The sequence below is a fragment of the Rhamphochromis sp. 'chilingali' genome (genome assembly GCF_963969265.1).
Source record: "Rhamphochromis sp. 'chilingali' genome assembly, chromosome: 12".
In the NCBI taxonomy this organism is placed as follows: Eukaryota; Metazoa; Chordata; class Actinopteri; order Cichliformes; family Cichlidae; genus Rhamphochromis; species Rhamphochromis sp. 'chilingali'.
Genome location: NC_137939.1, coordinates 705,001 through 724,488, shown reverse-complemented (window position 1 = coordinate 724,488; position 19,488 = coordinate 705,001). Strand labels below are relative to the sequence as shown.

At 42.2% G+C, this 19,488-nt stretch overlaps 1 protein-coding gene across 1 annotated transcript in view; it reads right to left on the bottom strand.

Moving 5' to 3' along the window:
* Window positions 1-1,012: 1,012 nt before the first annotated feature.
* LOC308406874 (ERC protein 2) overlaps window positions 1,013-19,488 on the bottom strand; it is a gene marked incomplete at its 5' end in the record, with an annotated part of 171,936 nt that continues 153,460 nt past the window's right edge. The window contains one exon of the mRNA XM_080898149.1: window positions 1,013-2,274. The remainder of the gene's footprint in view (window positions 2,275-19,488) is intronic.

Sequence of the window (19,488 nt, the reverse complement as noted above, 5' to 3'; positions counted from 1 at the left end):
GGCTGTGGACCAAAATAAAGACTTGCTTTTAACTGATAGGGGAGATGATTACACTGATGTAGTTGCCTTAATTAAGTGCCATCAATCTCGCAGGTCTGCTGCCTTTCCTTTACATTATGTGATGGAAAATGCCTGATTTGGCTCCCAGCTAACTTTTTTTGTGACGTTTTTTACAGCACTTGGACAAAATCCAAGTGTAAGCTGTATTTTCTTTCAAATGAGCTACTTAGTACGATGCAAAGCTATATTTTTACATGTTTTATACGTGGCGGTGCAGTGGTTACCACTGTTCCCTGGTAGATGAAGGTTGTGTGTTTGAACGGTCTGAGTCCTTTCTTGCAGTGATGGACTTCAGAGCTGTTGCCCTGTTTGGACCAGTGAGAGCTGCCATACAGATTCCAGTCCCATAGTCACCACGTGATCTAACAGTAGCCATCAAGTTTTAACACCACACACTGTGTAACTGAAAGCTGAATCTTATTATATATTGAGACTTAATATTAACAATGCTTATCTTTGCCAGACAGGTTTTTGGCTGTTTTCACACAGTGTAGGACTGTAATAGTGTTGTGTCCTCATAGCTGTGACAGCATTGAGTCCTGGGCATTTTGGCTCACAGCGTTACCATGTTGAATGCTGGAGACTTCTGACTGTGTCAGAGAACACTTTAAAACATCCTTAGCCACCCCCACCACTACCCAGCACCACCATGCCTCACTACCCCTACCTCCCCACAAGTCCCCCTAGGATAAAAAAGGGCAACATCTGGCTGAGTTTATGAGGGAGAGAGAGAGAATTGGTCGACCATGAAAACCGAAAAAAAGGAAAAAAAAAAATCTTTCTCGGGCAGTGCAAGAAAGTATTGTTGTAGATGCCATTAGTGGGGGGGCAACTTTAAACTTGTGAAAAATACTCGTCGTTGCACTCACATTTATCAGCAACCCCAGCATCAGTGCTCACGCTGCGGTCTCCCTGATGAAGCACGCACAGTTTGCACAGTTCTTGTGAAACCAATATTTTATTCAAACAACAGAAACAGGCTGATCACTGCAAACCACTGTGGAAGAAGTCAAGGGCGACTGCTGTTACCCCCAAACGTTCATATCATCACATGAAGACAGTGTAGCACAAAACCACACACACGCGCACGCACACACACACTACAAAAACTGTACATATTAGGTAACAACCAAATGAAAACACCACTATGCTGCTAAATTAAACTGCAATTGTACATTGTCATCACATCAGGTCAAGCTCCAGTACAGTGAAAAAAAGTATTAATGCAAGACACTTGATTATAATCAGATTAGTCACTCAGATTCACAGATCAGTAGACAGTAACATAATACACCACTCGTTGAAATCAGAACAATAAGTCACATGAATCTGTGATATTTAAAAAAGAAGAAGAAAAGTGGCACTCAAATAGTTTCAGCTGTAGAAAATCAAACAGAACATGAAAGTGGTTCATTAAACAATGAAGGGGAGGCAAGGCGAACACAAGGAGAAATGTATGCAGACTTTTCTTATAATAAGTTGGCTGCTTTGAGGTCAGCTGTGTTTTCCTCCCAGTTAACTAAGGACCCTATTCTTGGAAAAGAAGGAAGCTAATCATCAAACATTTTGTGGTGATCTCTCTGCAGGAAATGGGAGATGGGCAAGGGTGGTTTTACAAAGCACTCAGTTGCAGTGTCATTTCAGTGATGTATCTCAGCAGATATCTCCTTTGGCACAATACATTGAGAAGGTCTCTGTGGATTATGGATTACAAGGTCCGTGTTGTCATATTTACACAAGTCTGATATTTAGCTGCAAACGTGAATACTTTTCGTGCTACCATAAAAGAGTCTAGAGCTGGCATGAGTTCCTCTGGCTCAGCTCGGCCGCACTCATAGTCAACAGTTGTTTGGGGGACGGTTGATGAGAAGCCAGGACTCTGTAGCACCACGGTACTGTAAAATAAATCCAGCTTCCAACTGAAGAAAGCTGGAGAAATGAAGGCAGTGGACCGCTTGCCACACTGATGCCAGATGTTCTGATGAGGTGCACACACAGTGTTCCCAGGTCTTCTGTGGGCCACTGCATACCAGTTGCTAGAATAACTCATTTCTGCCCATCTGAAAACTTCACCAGAATCCAAGTGCAATGGTGGGTGCTTGAGTGTGCATTTATATCTGTGTTTAATCAGGTCTGGTGGTCTCGATGGTGAAGGATATATGAGCCGGTGTATCTGTGTTCTTGTAGCTGATGCCTGGTATCTGATTCCACGAGCTGTGAGAAGAAACATTGAGAACAAAGTGAGTAAAACATGTAAAATGCAAAGAATACAACAAACAAAACAAACAAAAGCTAAACTCTCTGTGTCACATAGGTGTGTGAAAATGCATTTTCTAGTCGGTGACGTTAGGTTGTTTTTAATTTCTACGGTGATCTCCAAAGAGGTTACATCACGTTGCTGGACAAACAGACCGCAGACAATAGTCCAGTGTGGACATTTCGTGTTTTTTACGCTATAGCTTGACCATTTTCTTCCTGTAACTGTCTGGCAAGTCTCCAGAGCTCCTTAAGAATTCCCTAAATGCAGCTGGCAGCAACTCAAACATCAAGTGCTCATTAATAAAAAGAAAAAACCCCTATTGGAATGTGTCTGTTACTCAGGCCGCACAGCAGTCAGTAACAACTCACTTCTTTCCTGAGGGCTGTGAAACAATGATGTATGTCTGGTACGCTGGGGGCGCCTCATTGGCTGAGCAAACAGGCCCGAAAATAACCACCAATCACTGAAGACATTATCATCAGTCATCAGGGAGGCATAGTGAAGGAACTTCAAGACAAACTTAGACATATGCACAGGTAAATACATAAAGATCCCAAAACACTTAAGTTGCAATTAATGGTAATTAACTGTCGCATCCTGGGTTGGTGTATGCTGCGTATGAAGAGAAATGTCAAATTACAAGTAATTGTTCCAGATTTGCTGGGCAGCTCACACTTTTTCTGCCTCACTGTGATTGGCTGCTCAGCAAAAAAAAAAAAAAGGACCATCCATTACAGGCAGAAGTAAATAAACAGGAATAGCAATTAAAGTGAAATCATTTGTTATGCAATGCAGGGTGTGTATGTGAGCATGTGTACACGTAGCTGTTCTTGGATGTAAGTTTTACCAAATAAATATGTGCATGTGTGTGTATGTGAGAATTTGCCTAGGTGGGTTCGAGGCCATTCTCAGGTTTCTTTGCACTTAAATTAATGATTTGGAGGCCCAAGAATCAACAAATATGGCCCCCGGCAGGGCATAACGGAGCGCACGACCTGCCCGTGGATGTGTTTGAAGACTGCTCCTCTTTCTTCTCTGTCAGCACCTCACTACCTCCAGACAACAGACGCATTCACTACACAAACTCACATGCGACGCCTGCGTTCATGCTGTTAATGAGGAAGTGTGTTGCTATGTGGTCATGAATGTGTGTATGCTTATCGACCTGTGATTATTTAACATGTCAGCATGTTGTGACAGAGTGTTAAAATCATACGAAACTTTTTGTTCCTTATTTGAAGTGTTGCCTTTGTGGTCACGACTTCTTCATTTCTTTTTTTTGCAGCTTTATGAATGTGATAAAGCAAAGCATATTGTGTCAGACAGGACCACGCGTGGGATAATTGAGTGAGCTCAGATGGCTCTGACAGGGCGCTTAAAGCCTTTTGTGCCAAAAGGACAAAGTTTCTTTTTTTACAGCTAAATCCACCCAAAGAAAAGTCACCTGCGTGTTCACTGCATTTCAGCTTAGTGAGGTAGTAACTGTCACCGAGTCTATAGTTGCTCTTTATATGCCCCTTAAATTACTTGTTCCAGCAGATGTTCTTCCATTGCTTGAATGATGTGTAACAGAAACAACTTGCAGATATTTCCTTATGCAGTAATGCAAAAAAAGGAAAAAAAGCAGGATGAGCTGAGAATTTGATGTTTGCCAGAAAGTGGCAAAGACATGTGCAGGAAGAGAAAATGGTTTTGTGTAACGGTCTGGCAAAATGAAAACGGTAAAAGTGTTGGAATGTGATAAACTGCAGAATAATATGCAAACACTGACCCGAATCTTCAAAGAGCAACTACTGATAACCAAACGTTAACAACTCATCCAACACATCCGATTCCCTGCCATCATTACTAGGAGGAAAAAATGAAAGTACTAATACTAAACATGAATTTGCTTTATAAAGGTCTCAAACTCCAAACAGCCATTCCTTGTCCCCATGTAACTTTCATCCCCACCCCTCCACTCCTGGCTTCCTTGACGATGGGTACGTGTGTGTAAATGATTAGTACCAAAATTAGCAACATCTGATGTTTATTTCAGGTTAAGGAGGTAAGTAAATAAATAAATGAATGAATGACTAAATACACCGCCTGTTTTTATAGAAACATTGTGTAGAAATGATTCAGGAGGCGGATATTCTGCTTTGTTATCTACTAGTCCGTCATGAGGACTGGATATGAATCCCAGAGTCTGAATGCAAGCGGCTGAACTCCTTCTTGTCTTTAAGTGCTACTTATATAAACTTGTTGTTAAATGGATCCTTGCAGAGGTTTGGACCACCAGTGTTAGAGTGCTGCTCTTTCACTTGGAATTACCCCTGTGGTTGGTGTCCTATCACTCCTGAGAAAAAAGAAACACACTAAATTCAATTACCAGTACAAAGACCCCCCCCAGCTCAGTCTACAGAGAGGGGAGACATAAAGCAAGTCAGTTGGTTGTATGATGATGAAGCTATTTAGGGTGAAATACAAGCATAGTGGGTGGGGATTTTCTTCCTGTCTTAATAGTCATGAGGAAATCTGTAAATCCTGACATAGTATGTGACCATTCATGTCTTGAAACTGCTGCCAGGAAATCTCTTATCATATATCAGAGCCTTGCACTAGTGGTGACTAGATATGCTCCATGATGGTAAAAACAAACAAACAAAAAAGAAAGAAAGGTCCGATCCCAGGAAATGCTTAAGGTGCAAAAAGTGAAACTGTAAAGTGGGGGAGTCTGAAAGCACCAATCTGATGTCACACAATGCTGTGAACCAAAAGCACTAAAAAAGGAGGAAAAAATAAAGCAAACGATTGAGATCACATGGCCATCCCATCATCCTAGAACCGTAGCCTTTTCAAATGTGGTCAGGAAGAGAAAGTATCTCCTCTCAACAATTGCTTCAAGAGCTTGCTCCTTCTTCCCTCGACCCCCCCTTCTTTCTTTCTTTCTTTCTTTCTTTCTTTCTTTCTTTCTTTCTTTCTTTTCTCTGCCTGACTTTTACAACTTCCTCCTGGTTGGGCTGCAGCTCTAACCCAAACAAAACTCCATTTTTTAGTTATTGGCCCTCATGGCATGTAATGGAGAATCAAGCTAATTATCCCTACAGCTGTTTTCACTTGCTTTTTATGTAAGCAATACCTGGCTGATGCAGAGAGCAACAGTGAGGCCCTTCTTAGCGCTCCAGGCCTCCAGGCCGGCTGGAATTAGAGAGCAAAATGCCAGGTTTCCCTCCCCCGATACTGCCTGTGTGTACCCCTGAACCCATCTCCCAGCACACATCCCAGTCTAACTCAGCCAGACACAGTCCCCCACACATCCAAAGCTTCTGCGTCCACTCCCTATTACATCTCTCTCTCGCTTTGATGTTTAACAAAGCTGCTCTTCAACAGCTTAGATGGATCTGTATGACAAGTGTTCATTTTCTTCCACTGATGGTCTCTGGCAATTAACGGAGGAGGAGAGCCAGGGTGTGGCTTGGGTTAAATTGGAACCATCTCCTGCTGTCACAGGACTGAGAGACAGGGTGAGTGCACAAAAAAAAGATGGAGGGAAAGAGAGACACAAGGGTAAATGCAGGGAGTGGGAGAGAGGGGGGTAAAGAGTAAAAGAAAACAATCCCTCACAGGCTAATTACATAATTTCCTTCATCTGAGCAAACACATGCTGGGTGAAAGCAAGTGTGAGCAAGCCCCACAGATGCCAGGCCAAGAGGTGCAGAGCAGACCCACTAACAGTCTCTAGCAATGGGCGGCTTGTGCCACAAAGGCGCTCGGCCAGATCTCAGAGGCGTCTGCGGAGTTTGTAGCTTTTGTGGGAGTCGTATCCACAACCTTAGTATCGATCCTCCCTTCCCTGGCAATCTCAGGGCAAAGTGACTCAGTGCAGATAAACAATTGCTGGTGTACTGTTTCCTTCATAACAGTCCATTCCTCACTGCAGCCAGAAATCTGTTCAGTACAAACACCACTAGGTGGAGTTGACTGTTGTTGAAAAAAATATATCTCATGTATCAAACTCATTAAAGTCCCATGGAGAGGCAGCGTGCATCTGTAAGTGAGTCGGACAGCGTGTATGCCTCACATGTGCTTTTTCTGAACTTTCCTCTTGCTCAAACACCGCTTCGCTTGCTTGCTCCGGCTGTTTGCGTCTTTTCAAATTGAGATCAGGTTGAAATAAGCACAGGCAAAGAGAGAGAAGGAGAACATAGTAGCAATTTCAAGACTTCTATCATTTCAGCAGAAATTACAGTTAAAACTATGCCAGCTCCAGAACGTAAAAGAGCAGTCCTCCCCTCCAACTCTCTCCCTCCCTTTATGTTTTTCTGTCTCTAATCCGGTAAGGAATGATGGAAGGCTCTGTGTGGAATGGTGGTGAGTTGGGTCCAGCCAAGGTGTGCCAGCGTACTAAAGATACGGGTAGAATCTGCAGGAGCTGTTCCTAATGCGAAGGTTGTTTTGACATATTCACACACAGACAAGTATGCAGGCATTCTTGCATTAAAAAGAGCAGCACATGCTGCAAAAGGGTTACCGGTGGGACTTGCTAACATATTCATCAATCATTTAAAAAGCCCTACAGTAAAAAAGAAACTATGTACATAAAACAGCGCATTATGTTCATGCAAGTTCAAAAAACAGGTTTGTGCAACAACAGTAAGAACTGGATGGGATTCTATCTCTCAGCTCCTAGTCTTTTTGATCTCTAACTAATCTCTGAGCTTTTCCCCTATGATTCATCCTCCTGCCCTCTCCTCTCTAAGCACAGTGTGAGTGGCAGTGTTTATGTTAGTGTGAGAAATGTGTGAGTTCTACTGTGGGCCAGCTGCATGGTTGTCAAACTCTGTGTATGCAACCCACTACTGTACCTGCTTTCATACTGAGGCTAGTGCGCGAAAGCTACTTCCGTCTCATAACAACACCTTGACCCGGAGCTTGACCTTGACATGGAGCAGAGGCGGGCCATCAGAACCAGGGCCTAAGAGGCCTGAACATGCCTGCATCTTGAAAGCAGCACAGGCCCAGCCAGGCAGGGGAGACGAGTGAAACCTGAGCCTACATTAAAGAATCTGCATCAGGTAGGAGATCAGGAGAGGCCTCCATGATCTCAGTGTTTGCAGGGGTCTGGGCCTCTGAAGCCCTATCTCACCTCCATCTGGAAAGAGAATCTGAGGGTAGCCTGATGGTCCGATAATAGGCCATGCCGACTGACACGGTAACAGCCTCTCACCCCCATTTGCAAAAAAACCAAAGTGGATGCAAGTCTAGTTGTAGTGCTCACTCATGCTGGTGTGAGAGAGAGGCAGAGAGCTTGGTGTGGGGGTCCGGGAAGGAGGAGGGTGGGATGGCGGTAGGTGCATGGTGGCATTGAGGTAAATTGAAAATGCATGCAGTTTACAGAGACAAGTCTAGAGTTTAATGGTTTGTTTCTTTTAGTCTTTGTAAAATGGAAGACACAGGTTTGCCTTAAATTAGGGCTACGTAGCTACAGCTGTATCAGTAACTATGCATGGCTGTGTGTGTGGAACAGAGGCTACTGGTGGTCCCACGTACCAGGTTTAAAACACGTGGGGCTTTTCAGGCACCGAGGCTGTGGGACGCTCTGCCGTTGTCTTTACGCTGACTCTACTGACTCCTTTAAAAAGCAGCTGAAGACATTTTTATACAAACGGGCTTTTAATTAATTTTAACTTGGACGGCTGATCTTATTGTGAAGCACTTTGTGATTTTTATCTGTGAAATGTGCTATATAAATACATTTTACTTACTTACTTACTTACAGTTGCATTTTTAGGTTCAACCCACTCAAATGCAACCAGAAAAAACACGTATGACTTTATGTGGTAATTATCGTATTTTATAAGGCAGGAGAGAGAAAGTGGGCTGGTGTCAAGACCTTTGCCTGCAAGATGGAAAAGAAGGAAGAGAAACAGTGAAAGCCCTACTCTGCACATAAAGCAATAATAGTGTGCTATTTCCCTTCCATCATTATCACTTCATTTCCTTATTTGCATTTGTGATGACACACGGTACAGGAATAATGCTGCGTTTATTTACGTAGTTTTCTAGGGTGCTGCGAATGCTCCACCCTCCTCTTGATGTCTTCTCAAGATGACATCAACTCCACTGACCCATCAGTTTTCACTCCTGACCCAGCTAGTTGCTTCCTCTCTTTAACTGCCCATAGAGTCACTGTTTCTCCATATGTTCTTTATGGCCCACAGTTCAGTCCAGTTTCTGCTCTTAACTTGCCCTCACACCAGGTCGGACATGACAGAAGATGGTTGACCACACGAAATATTTTATACATCTTCACCAGGTGGAACATGCATGAATAATAAATGGCGGATTATCACTCTTCGTCTGTGACAAAGCAAAAAGGTTTTGAACATTTCCACCTAATTCTAAATTCTGTGTGTAGATGTGTGGCTGGACAGAGAGACAAAAGAAATGAGGGTTTGGATTTAAAATGGTTTGGTCAGATCTACTTAGGGTCACTGACATCAGCTCAATAAGTAAATATGATCCCTGAGATCACAATGTGCTCTTAGGGAATACCAGGCTTACCTTAATGGAGGGCTGCGTATCTGCACCTGCATGTAGATCTGGGTTTGTGTGTGTCTGTGTACATAAATCTGCAGCTGTGTGTGTGTGTGTGGAACAGTTGTGTAAACAAAATCCGATCATAATTTCTATTCAGGAGCTGTTTGAGGTAGACAAGTTCACATGGATGTGATTTGTGTTGAACGAGTGTTAGAACCTTTTCGTCTGGTGATGAAAACTGCTCATTTTCCCCCCGTGTGGGCGAGCGCGTAACTGATTCTGTTTGGTGGTTCACTCTCTGTTTAATAGGCGTGTGCATTTTTCTCACAAACCACGGTTTTGCCTGCTTCACTCGTGAACATTCAAATGGAAAAAGTGCAAAAACAAGTTTAAACCAGAGTGACAAAGTCGAGGCTAATGTCAAGTGGACTGAGTGCCTTTGTGCTAGCACAGCTGCATTGTAGTACTTAATACCAGGTTAAGTCCAGTCTCAGGAAGAACCAATCATGACTCTGTTCCTGAGGTCAGTATAGCCCCAGGACACTACAGACACATAGGATACATACTAGGGATAAACAAGGAGGCTTTCTCAAAGCTTGGTGGTCTGCTAGCAATCTCCACAGCGTGACCTCTGTGTCAGTGTGTGAAGGGAAAGAGTGAAGGTAATAAAAAATAAGATGATTTTTCAAGCTGCTAATTCTGTGCACATTTAATAATAATATAGTTTTGATAGAGATCATAATAACACATTAATCTCAATTTATACTACTTCCTATCTAGAATGATACCAGTATTAAATATGAATATCAGCAGGGGAGTGGTTTTAGTTTTAGTTGCGTTTGTGTGTATAGGTGCAGTTAGACTAAACGAAGGGGTCTCACAGCCAGAGAGGACAATTTGGAAAAAGGAGCAAAGTTTGATGGGAAAAAGGTGAGGGACACGGTTTTGGTCAGGAGTACTTTGCAGCCTGAGAGTGGAGTAAAAAGGTGGGGTAACTGCTAGTAAGACAGAGAGAGGGTGTCAGTGAAACAGACTATAGGGGCCCCTGGCAGGAGACCAGAAACAAACACATTAAGGTGATAAACAGTTATCTGAGCCAGTTATGGTTCCACAGACTCTTTGAACTATAAAATGCCTGCAAACCCCCGAAACACTTTTTAGGGGGTTTTACACTATGACTTAAAAAAACGCAGATAATACTTTTTCAGCCATCTTGAACCTTTAACGACCTTTTGGAGCACTCTGTACGACGATGTGGGAGCCCTGCCAGGGAAACGTAAAGGGAGATACAGCAGATCATAAATAAGCATCGTAGAACGTGACAGGTTTGGCTCCGTGCATAGATAGAGAGTAAATAATCCTCATTTGTTCTGACATAACGACTCACAGTTTCATGATATTTACTGCTGAAAACACCCTGTACCCATTAAATAAGCGCTGATAGAGCCATCGACACTGACAGTGCTAACGTTTAGCCGTGCTGTGGGATTCATGCAACAGGTTATAATGCACTGGCTAGAAAATACTTATTTTTGTTTTATTAGCCAAGAAAGATATGGAGTGGAACTGGGACTGTAATGTATGTAAACCTGTTCTCATTCTCTCTATGAAACTCTGTGATGTGGAAATATTGATGCGCCGGCTATGTTAGGGACCACTTTTCATTTTGGCTCCTCCAACTCAGATAACCAAACTCATGACGTGATTTCCCAAAAATCTTATTGATATCGGGACCGAAAAATAAAAGTTGCTGATAGTTCACACTAAATGAAAAAAGTGATTTAGTAAAGTGTGTGCAGAGTTCCCATAACTCTTCAAATTCGCTGTGCGAAATGTCGGTAAATGCGGCTTTGTGTAGTTTTGTGTGTGTGTGAAGTCGGTCCATTTTGCCTGGGCTGTGCTGGGAATAGTATCGGCTTAAAGCTGAAAGAATTCGGGCCTCCCAAGCAAGGTCATGTGCTGATGTTTAGTAGGAGCTTTCTCAGGTCACAGACTGTGACTTTCAACCATCACTCACTTTACCCCACATCTTTGAGTAGTTCTGTTTAAATGGCATATCTGACATATCTCCGCCAGTCGGCTGTAATGACAGGTGACAGCTGTCTCACTCCACTTACCTTGTTAAAGGAAAAGTCAACCCAAATACTAGCTAGACTTTGACATTGGATAGTAGATTTGGTGTCCTGTGGCATAACTCAAGGTGGGGCAACTTGGAAAATATTTGTAACATAAACCTAGATGTCAGGATGAAAAAAGAAAAGAAAAGCAAAGCAAAAAAACAGAGATGTGAGTCGTTGGTTTTGGACTGCCTCTTGCTCTTTATTTCCCTTAGCCCTAAACACTTGGGGCTAAAAATATAAGTTGATATTAAAGCAGTTGGACACTCAAAACCTTGAAAGATAGGTTCCCATTCCCCCCCAGATTCCAAATACTCAAGTCCATATAAACACTGAAACAAATTTTGCAAACTAATCATGCATCCTGTTTTGTCTGGCTGATGTAAGTGATTCTACACCCCTCCCCATCTCGTGGTGAAGGGAATTCCAAATTTGGCTGAAGACAATATGAGGATTTAAAAGTCTAAGTTATAATAATGAAACAGGTATGTGCCATGCATCTGTAACTCAAAATTCACTCTCTGTTTATCCAGACACTGCTGGTAAGCTACTGTGAAGCGACAGTGAAAAGAGAGGACTGTGTACTTTATGCCAGCGGTCCCCAACCCCCGGGCCTCGGTCGTTTGGTACCGGGCTGCGAGAGTTGAGGCTCAGGTGTGAAATGTGTGGTTTTCAGGGTTTTTATCGGTTTTCAGCGTTATTTTGTTATCGTTTTTATCGTTAACTCGGTTTTCCTGGGTCTTTTCAGGTGTGTTTTTTCGGTACCGGTACTAGTTTTATTTTGTTGTATTTATCCGCGACACATTAAAGGCCGGTCCATGAAAATAATGTCGGGCATAAACCGGTCCGTGGCGCAAAAAAGGTTGGAGACCGCTGCTTCATGCTATCTTAACCACTTAACCACTGCTTAACCACTGCTCCTCATACTAGTTTTAATCCAAACTTCCAAATGAAATTCTGCACAGAACAAGGTCTGTGGATGTTGTCCCATCAGCAACCCCCTTGGACTGAAAAATGAAAGAAGCAAAAGAGCTCTGCAATAGACTCTTCCAGTGGGTACTTCGCCTTTCGCCCTATGACAGCTGGGATAAGCTCCAGTCTCCAAGCAACCCTGAATTGGATAAGCAGGAAAAATGGATTGATTGATGTTTAATATAAGCTCCTGAATATTTAAATGTATATCTACACTTTAAGAATGTGCATCTTGAGTAAGATGCAATAGCTATCTAGGATGACGTTTGCATGCTTACACATGCCAGCTGAGTTGTAAATGTGCCCGGTGGTGGTTAAGTAAACAGGCTTGCTCCCTGAGGTGCCCTGGTGCTGTATGTCTTGGCATCATTTCTGCTACATACTGTAAGGTCTGCATCATAATTCTGATTTCTACTCTTCTGCTCTAAGAGCAATTCTGTCACCATCTCTTTTACTTTCGTTATTTGGATCCTAGCCTCCATATTTAAGGTTAACACAATAAATTAGCATGAGGTGCATTACAGATATGTTTGACTGCTATTACACATATGTGTAATGTTTCTGTTATGTGCACAGTGTTTTTCAGAGATAATTACATTGTGTCTCTCTCCACCTGGGCTCTGACACATGTTCAACAGCTCAGCCAGACACGCCTAAGCACCTGTGTGAAATAACACGCTAAAGTCAGACTCTCAGAGTCACTGAGAGAACGAGCGAGAGGGTGTGAAAGACTTAATGCTTCCCCTGTCTCTGTTGTTAGGCTTACAAAGAGTCATTTTCAAGTGCAATGTGTCATTTGTCACATTCATGAATGCTGTTTCTTCCTACAAGTGTGGGAACAGTGCTAGAGGACAATGAGCTGCATTCAAGCCCAGATTAATTCCACATCAGCTTCTTCACAGCTTGTCTTTAGGAACAGCTTCAGCGAAGGACTTTTTGACACTGGCTGAGAATCAGCTTTTTTTTACCCATCTCTGATTATTTTGACACTGAATGACACAGTTTGACTTTTGTTAAAAACCTTTGTTTCGAAGGCTTAGACACTTTTGAACTTTTCTCCAGTTAATTATAAAAAAAGATGAAACATCCTAGTTTATGTTGGTTCACACCATAGATATTGAATTCCTGGAGCTTTGCTGCACTACAGTACAGTATGATATGTCCCGTGACAATGAAAGTTGGCTGTATAAATAATAAACACAAAATGATATTTTGCTTTTTAGATATTGTTGCTTTTGGAGTCGGTTTAAACCTGATTGGCTGCAGGTTTTAACGTAGCTTAAGTTTTTTCTCTCTTGTACTTAGGAGGAGTAGAGTCTTAAAAATGCTGGAGGGTAAACTTTTGACACTGCACTAAATATTTCCCAGAAAATTCACTTCAGTTCAACATTTATGTACACTTGTACACAAGTACAGTCATTGCATATGTAAAAAGCAGCAAATAACACAGACAGTTTAAGAGCTAGAGAACAAGAGAGAGACAGAGACAGAAACATGGCGTGACGTTTAAGAAAAGGGTGTAATAACAGTGGTTAAGGCTTGCTCTTTCATTGAGTAAATCTGGCCTGGGCTATTTCACACTGCAGGAATCTCCTGTTGACTACATCAAAGGCTCGCTCAGAGATGGGCTTGTAGAGAGCAGAAGGAACAGGTGACAGCTCCACACATAAAGGCATTTTACACATTCACATGCAAACCCTCTACTACCAACAACACGCTCACATATTTGAATGAACACACAGTAAGATCAAAAATGTAGTGAGTGACAGCTCCTTTTGTGTCCAGATGAGCCTGGGGGAAGTCTATTTGAAGAACCAGGAGAAGACCATAGATCTATCATCTGTGCTTCAAAAACCACTCAGAGACAGTCGATTCATACACTCAAATACACACTTCAGGTATGCAACAGGCATGACAAAGTACATTCAGACATTACAAGTATGAACGTGACATGTACCATATGAGTAAAACACTGATGAGACTAACACATGTACAGTGAACATCAAGCTACGAATGGTATAGGAAGCATGCAGATTTCAAGTGAAGCCTCGTGATAGATAGATCCAATATAGAGTGGCCCACATCCAGAGGGCTGAACATAAGGCTATGTCATCACGGGCCCTCTCCATACCTTCCATCACTTTTCACTCCCTCCTATAAACAGAAGGATGGGGGAATTCTGTAATTCCCACACACCAGGACACACAAACACACTTGGAAGAAAAACACACAGTTGTGTGTGCACGGTTATACTCATTTACTTGCAGCAGAATCTAGGCACGCACACAAAAGCACACAGACATACACACAATAACATTTTCACAAAGAGAAATTAATCCCGGGTGGTCTCAGGAGCAACATTGTTTCCATTTGAGAAAGCTCTGGTTTTGAAATCACCCAATCCACTTAAAATCAGGTTCAAAATCTATTAGTATATACATATATATGTGTATATATATATACACATGTGACCATTCAGTATTTTTATATGAGATAAAATAAAGGGAAATACGTGTGCATGGTACAGCACAGAGGCAGAGCATATGACTGCTGGTATTCGTCTCCCTTTTTCATTCAGTCCCCATCCATATCGCGCTGGGATGCTGAATGTTTAACATGGGAAGGTCCCACCTTAAACAGGCCATTATGGCCAATAGCTTTGACTGTTTTCATAGAATATGAGAAGATTACACAGCACTATGACGGCCAATTACGTCCTTCAGTAAAACATAGCTCTGTACCAACAACTCTCTAATGATGATGACTTAAACGTTTTCACCAATAGACCCCTTTCAGCTGCCCGGGCAATCACACACACACATACTGCACTGCTATAGTTAAGCGCGTTCACACACACACTTAGAGATGTGGGCTGAGTCAAATTGAATCCTTGTGTTACGCATATAGAGCATCCCGCTACATCACAAAAGGCTGCTGTGTGCCAACTTTGCAATCAGATCAAGGATTGCTTGTGTTAGAGTTGTGAAGAAAAAGAAATACAGACTAATATTGCTATATTGGCCAGTCTCCAGTATTCTCTTCTTCAGTTAGTCGCTGTAATGAATATCAAGTAGGTAGTGCAGTCCCAGAATGGCTAGCATCCTATCTAAAGCTAGAACAAGGTTTCTGTGCTCTCTCTTCTGAACGTGTCGTGAAACATGTAAAAGCTTTGGTGGAGCTTGTTTCTTTAAGCACTGCAGGGGTCAAAAATATAAGCCGCTCGTGTCATGCAAGCTCAACAAAAAGCTTTATTTTTGTATCATTCTGTAGCTAAGCTATAAAGTCTCAAGCACATACCAAAAAACCTATACATGCATTTTTCTCCTTGTTGCGCTACTATAACGCTCTCTTTACTGGTCAATGTATAAAGGCCATGGTGAACTAATGTTGCTGCCAGAGGGATAAAAAGAATGAATTTTTCAAATCCCTGTTTTGGCTACCACATAGTAACATAATTGACAGCAAATTTAAACTTCCAGTTTATAAGGTCCTACATAGCCCTGCTGTTCCATAATACCTGTCTGACTTCACTTAGTATGAAGTGCTAAGTGTTCTGGCTCCGTTCTTCTGAGACTAACAGTTCTGAGAGTCAAAGCAAACGCTGCTGGAGCAGGACTCAGCTTTTTTGGCTCCAGCTGCTGGAATACCTTGCCAGATGTATTAGATGTTTTCCAACCTTACCTGTGTTTGAAAAAAACTCTTTTTCCCATCAAATCACACCGATCTACTTAAATGACACATACTGTGTCTGCACAGGTATCTGCTGTAGTCTTGTGTTGTTTTATTTGAATCTACTCAGGAATGAAGTTTGCTGTGCTTTGTTCTTGAAGTGTGAACTTTCCTCGCACATCTTCTCAACATCCTTTCTCCATCACCGTACCCACTCAAACCTATGTCACCTCTGACCCCGGTCCAATTCACTACTGTCATTATGCAATTAACACCAATTAAGTCATTTGGCTGTAAGAATGTGTGTGTGTGTGTGTGTGTGTATCTGCATCTATGTGCATGCTTGTGTGCATAAGTGTGTTAAGTATGTGAATGTGTATGTGCACATGATAGGGCAATTAGAGCAGCACAAGGGAGCCTTTTGGAAGCGGAGAGCACTGCAATCAACCAATCAGCCTTCAGATGGCTTTGACATGAAAAGAGAGCATGGCCTCTGCTAACCCTGGGGGTCAGCCCCAATTTACTCTATTTACCCACTCAGGAATGACTCTCTGTGTGTGAAGGAGACACAGACAGGGCGGGAGAGGGAATGATGAATAGGTATGGAAACGTCTAAGTGACTAGAAGCAAGATAGAAAGGGGGAGAAAGGAAGAGAGGGGAGCAGTAGAAGGATGAGAAGCCCGGAGGTTGTTGTGCAGGTGAATTTTAAGAGAGTGGGAGGGTGTTTGAGGTGTGGTGGTTGAGTGGAGTGAAGGGGATGCGGGGGGAGGCCTTCGGTGTTTGCAGAGCTAAAAGGCCAGCAGTTGGAGGCTATTTGCTAACAATTTCCCCTTGGAAAGTGGCTCCACACACATGCACACACACAAACACACTTTTTAAAGACCACATATGAGGAGTGACAACTTTACACCCAACTGTCGCTATAAAACAGCAAGGTGGTCCATGAAGACAGTAAAAAACCTTTCTGAGAATCAAATGAAAAAAGTACTAATTACACATGAACAGACTGTTGGATTGTTGAAGCAATTCTTTTACGTGACTCTGTATAATTTTGGAAACTGTTCTCCAGCAATAGAGTGAACTGCCAGCAGATTGTGCTGACCCCCCCCGACAAATGTGGGAGGGAAACTCAAAGTCGGATTTATTAATGTTACCAAGATTGTTAATGACAGTAACAATCACTGTAACTGCATTGTCATATAAGTTTAGGTCTTTGAAAAGTACAGAGATGTAGTGTAATATCTTCCACGGCTGTACTTTGATTTAAATGAATGGACACGGGTATCGGCTGCTCAGGTACGAGCAAACTGTAGCGTAGTTTTGCCCTAAAGGGTCGTTGGAATATGGTAGTCGTCCAATTTTGGGGATAAAACACACACAAGCTTCTGTGTGTGTTTTCACATGGAAAAAAGTTTGTATTGATTTGATAATTACAGTGTTGTGTTTATTGTGTTTACACCCACACAGATAAACACACAACTAACTAACCCACCGATCACTCACACAGCTGTGAGGTCTAATGCCAAATCTGAGCTGCAGGGCAGTGAGTAAAGTGCAGGAGCACCAGACAGCCCTTCATCACAGCAAACAGCCTCCTGGCTACAAACTGAGGGAGGGCAGAAAAACCAGAAGCAGACAGAGAAACCTAAAGAGAAGAGAAGTAAACACAGATGCACGATCTCTCAGTGCTCCTGCTGAACAATATCACATATCTGACGGCACGCACGCAGGTTATTCTATATCTAGAGTATGTGTATCTGTATGTAGGTGTGTGAGTGTATACGTATCGGAGAAAAACTGTCCTGCTCCAGGGCTCTCAGATGTGGACTGTAATCAGGAACACATGACTCTGCTACAGGAAGTCCTCCAGCGAAGGACAGGAAGCAGGAATACAGGGACCACATCATTAGTCTCGCTAGTCTCAAAGCCCACAGCCAATAGGAGCCTTGGACATGGAGGGCATGGGCGTAGTTGCTGGTGTGTGCACAATTATGTACATGTTCTATATGTTTCTATTTGTGTGAGCGGTGCCTGCAGGCTGGTATTAATGACTTATTTGTTTACTGAGTATAATGAGTCCAGGTTGTGCGTGTTTAGTAGAGTCAGAGCAGAACTGTGGCGAGGTTGGGCATGCCGCCAAAATACCGGCATTAAATAAGTACTACCCACACACGTGCATGCGCACACACAGGCACACACAGGCACACACAGGCACACACAGTCGCTACAGACCAGAGGTGGGACCAAGTCATTGTTTTGCAAGTCTCAAGTAAGTCTCAAGTCTTTATCCTCAAGTCTCAAGTCAAGTCTCAAGTAATGTCAGGCAAGTCAGAGTCGAGTCTCAAGTCACTGGTGTAAAAGTCCGAGTCAAGTCACAAGTCTGAAACTTTGAATTTCAAGTCCTTTCGAGTCTTTAAAAAAAACAAACGAAAAAATAATGTTGCAGTTATGCTAAATGTAAATATTAGACCATGTAATTTTAAAATCTGTGTTTTTCTCAACACATGACAAAATAGTGAACTTAGAAAATATACACAAATTGTGAAATTGCACCTCTTTAAAATGCAGCTCAATTAAACCTAGCTCCAAGAATAATTTTCACCGACAGTTCTGAGATAAGCTGCATGTTATTCTTGGATGCGGTTGTAGGACCGGCTTTAAAATCGCATGACAAAAATATCATACACATTAAAAAAAACTGTATCACCAACGTAGCCTGGACAACATTTGCTAGTTAGATGAAGTCAGCTATCTCATCGTAGCATATTTATATGCATATTTATAATTATATGGTTCTTGGAGTGAGTGCATACACTCATGAAGTTTAGTAACTTCAGGTCACTGCAACAAGCCCAGGTACAGTTTACCGACGGATGGGTACAGGACCTTGAAATGCACCGTGTAGAACGAAAGACCATCGTACGTATCATAAGTTTACCAGTCTCACAAATCGTCGTCATAAATACACATTCGTTAACCGTTTATTAATAGGACCTTTGAGCTCAACGGTAATTAATTAGTAGTGGAAATAATTTCTGGTAGCATTACAGAAATGTAGCAGTGACAATAATACTGTATGTTGTAATCGTACTGGGCAATTAGTGATACAAAACAACTGTTTTATCCTGTGAATAAAAGTATATGTTTTTGTCAATGTACCATAATAACAGAAGCGAAACGCAATATTGTGTCAGGACAATTCACTATTTATGCACAATAAATAAAGGAGCATAGCGCGACAATTTCTGTTCAGCGCCAGACTTGCTTGTAACCTATATCACCAATTATGTTATGAAAATGACGCATTAACTACAACAGCAGACTGACCTTCGTGTAAATGCTTGGAGCAGACTAACCTGTGAGCTGGAGTGTTCTAGGACGTTATATTTGGTCTTTGAATGGCTGCAATCCAGTCGCCTCTTTGTTACTTCGGAAACATGGCTCGAACAATTTCTCTTCAACGACGTAATCCGATAACAACCGATCTCTTTACCCGTCGGCTTCCCGTGGCTGTCATGCGACCGGCTATTGCAGTTAATAATACAACAGCTTCTTGACATTTTTGTGTTTCTTTTTATCGCTGTGTGACTGATTTTAATTGAAAGCCTGCGTGCGCTAGTACTTCTTGCCACGAGTTCCCAGAATCCTTTGCGGTTCTACCCGTGAATGACGTCACATTTTCAATCTCTATATAATATGCATGTTAAATTTTATATTTGGGGTAAAATATCAAGTCTTTTCAAGTAAACCGGTTCAAGTCCAATTCAAGTCCCAAGTCATTGGTGTAAAAGTCCAAGTCAAGTCACAAGTCTTAGAACATTTTTTCAAGTCAAGTCTAAAGTCATAAAATTAATGACTCGAGTCTGACTCGAGTCCAAGTCATGTGA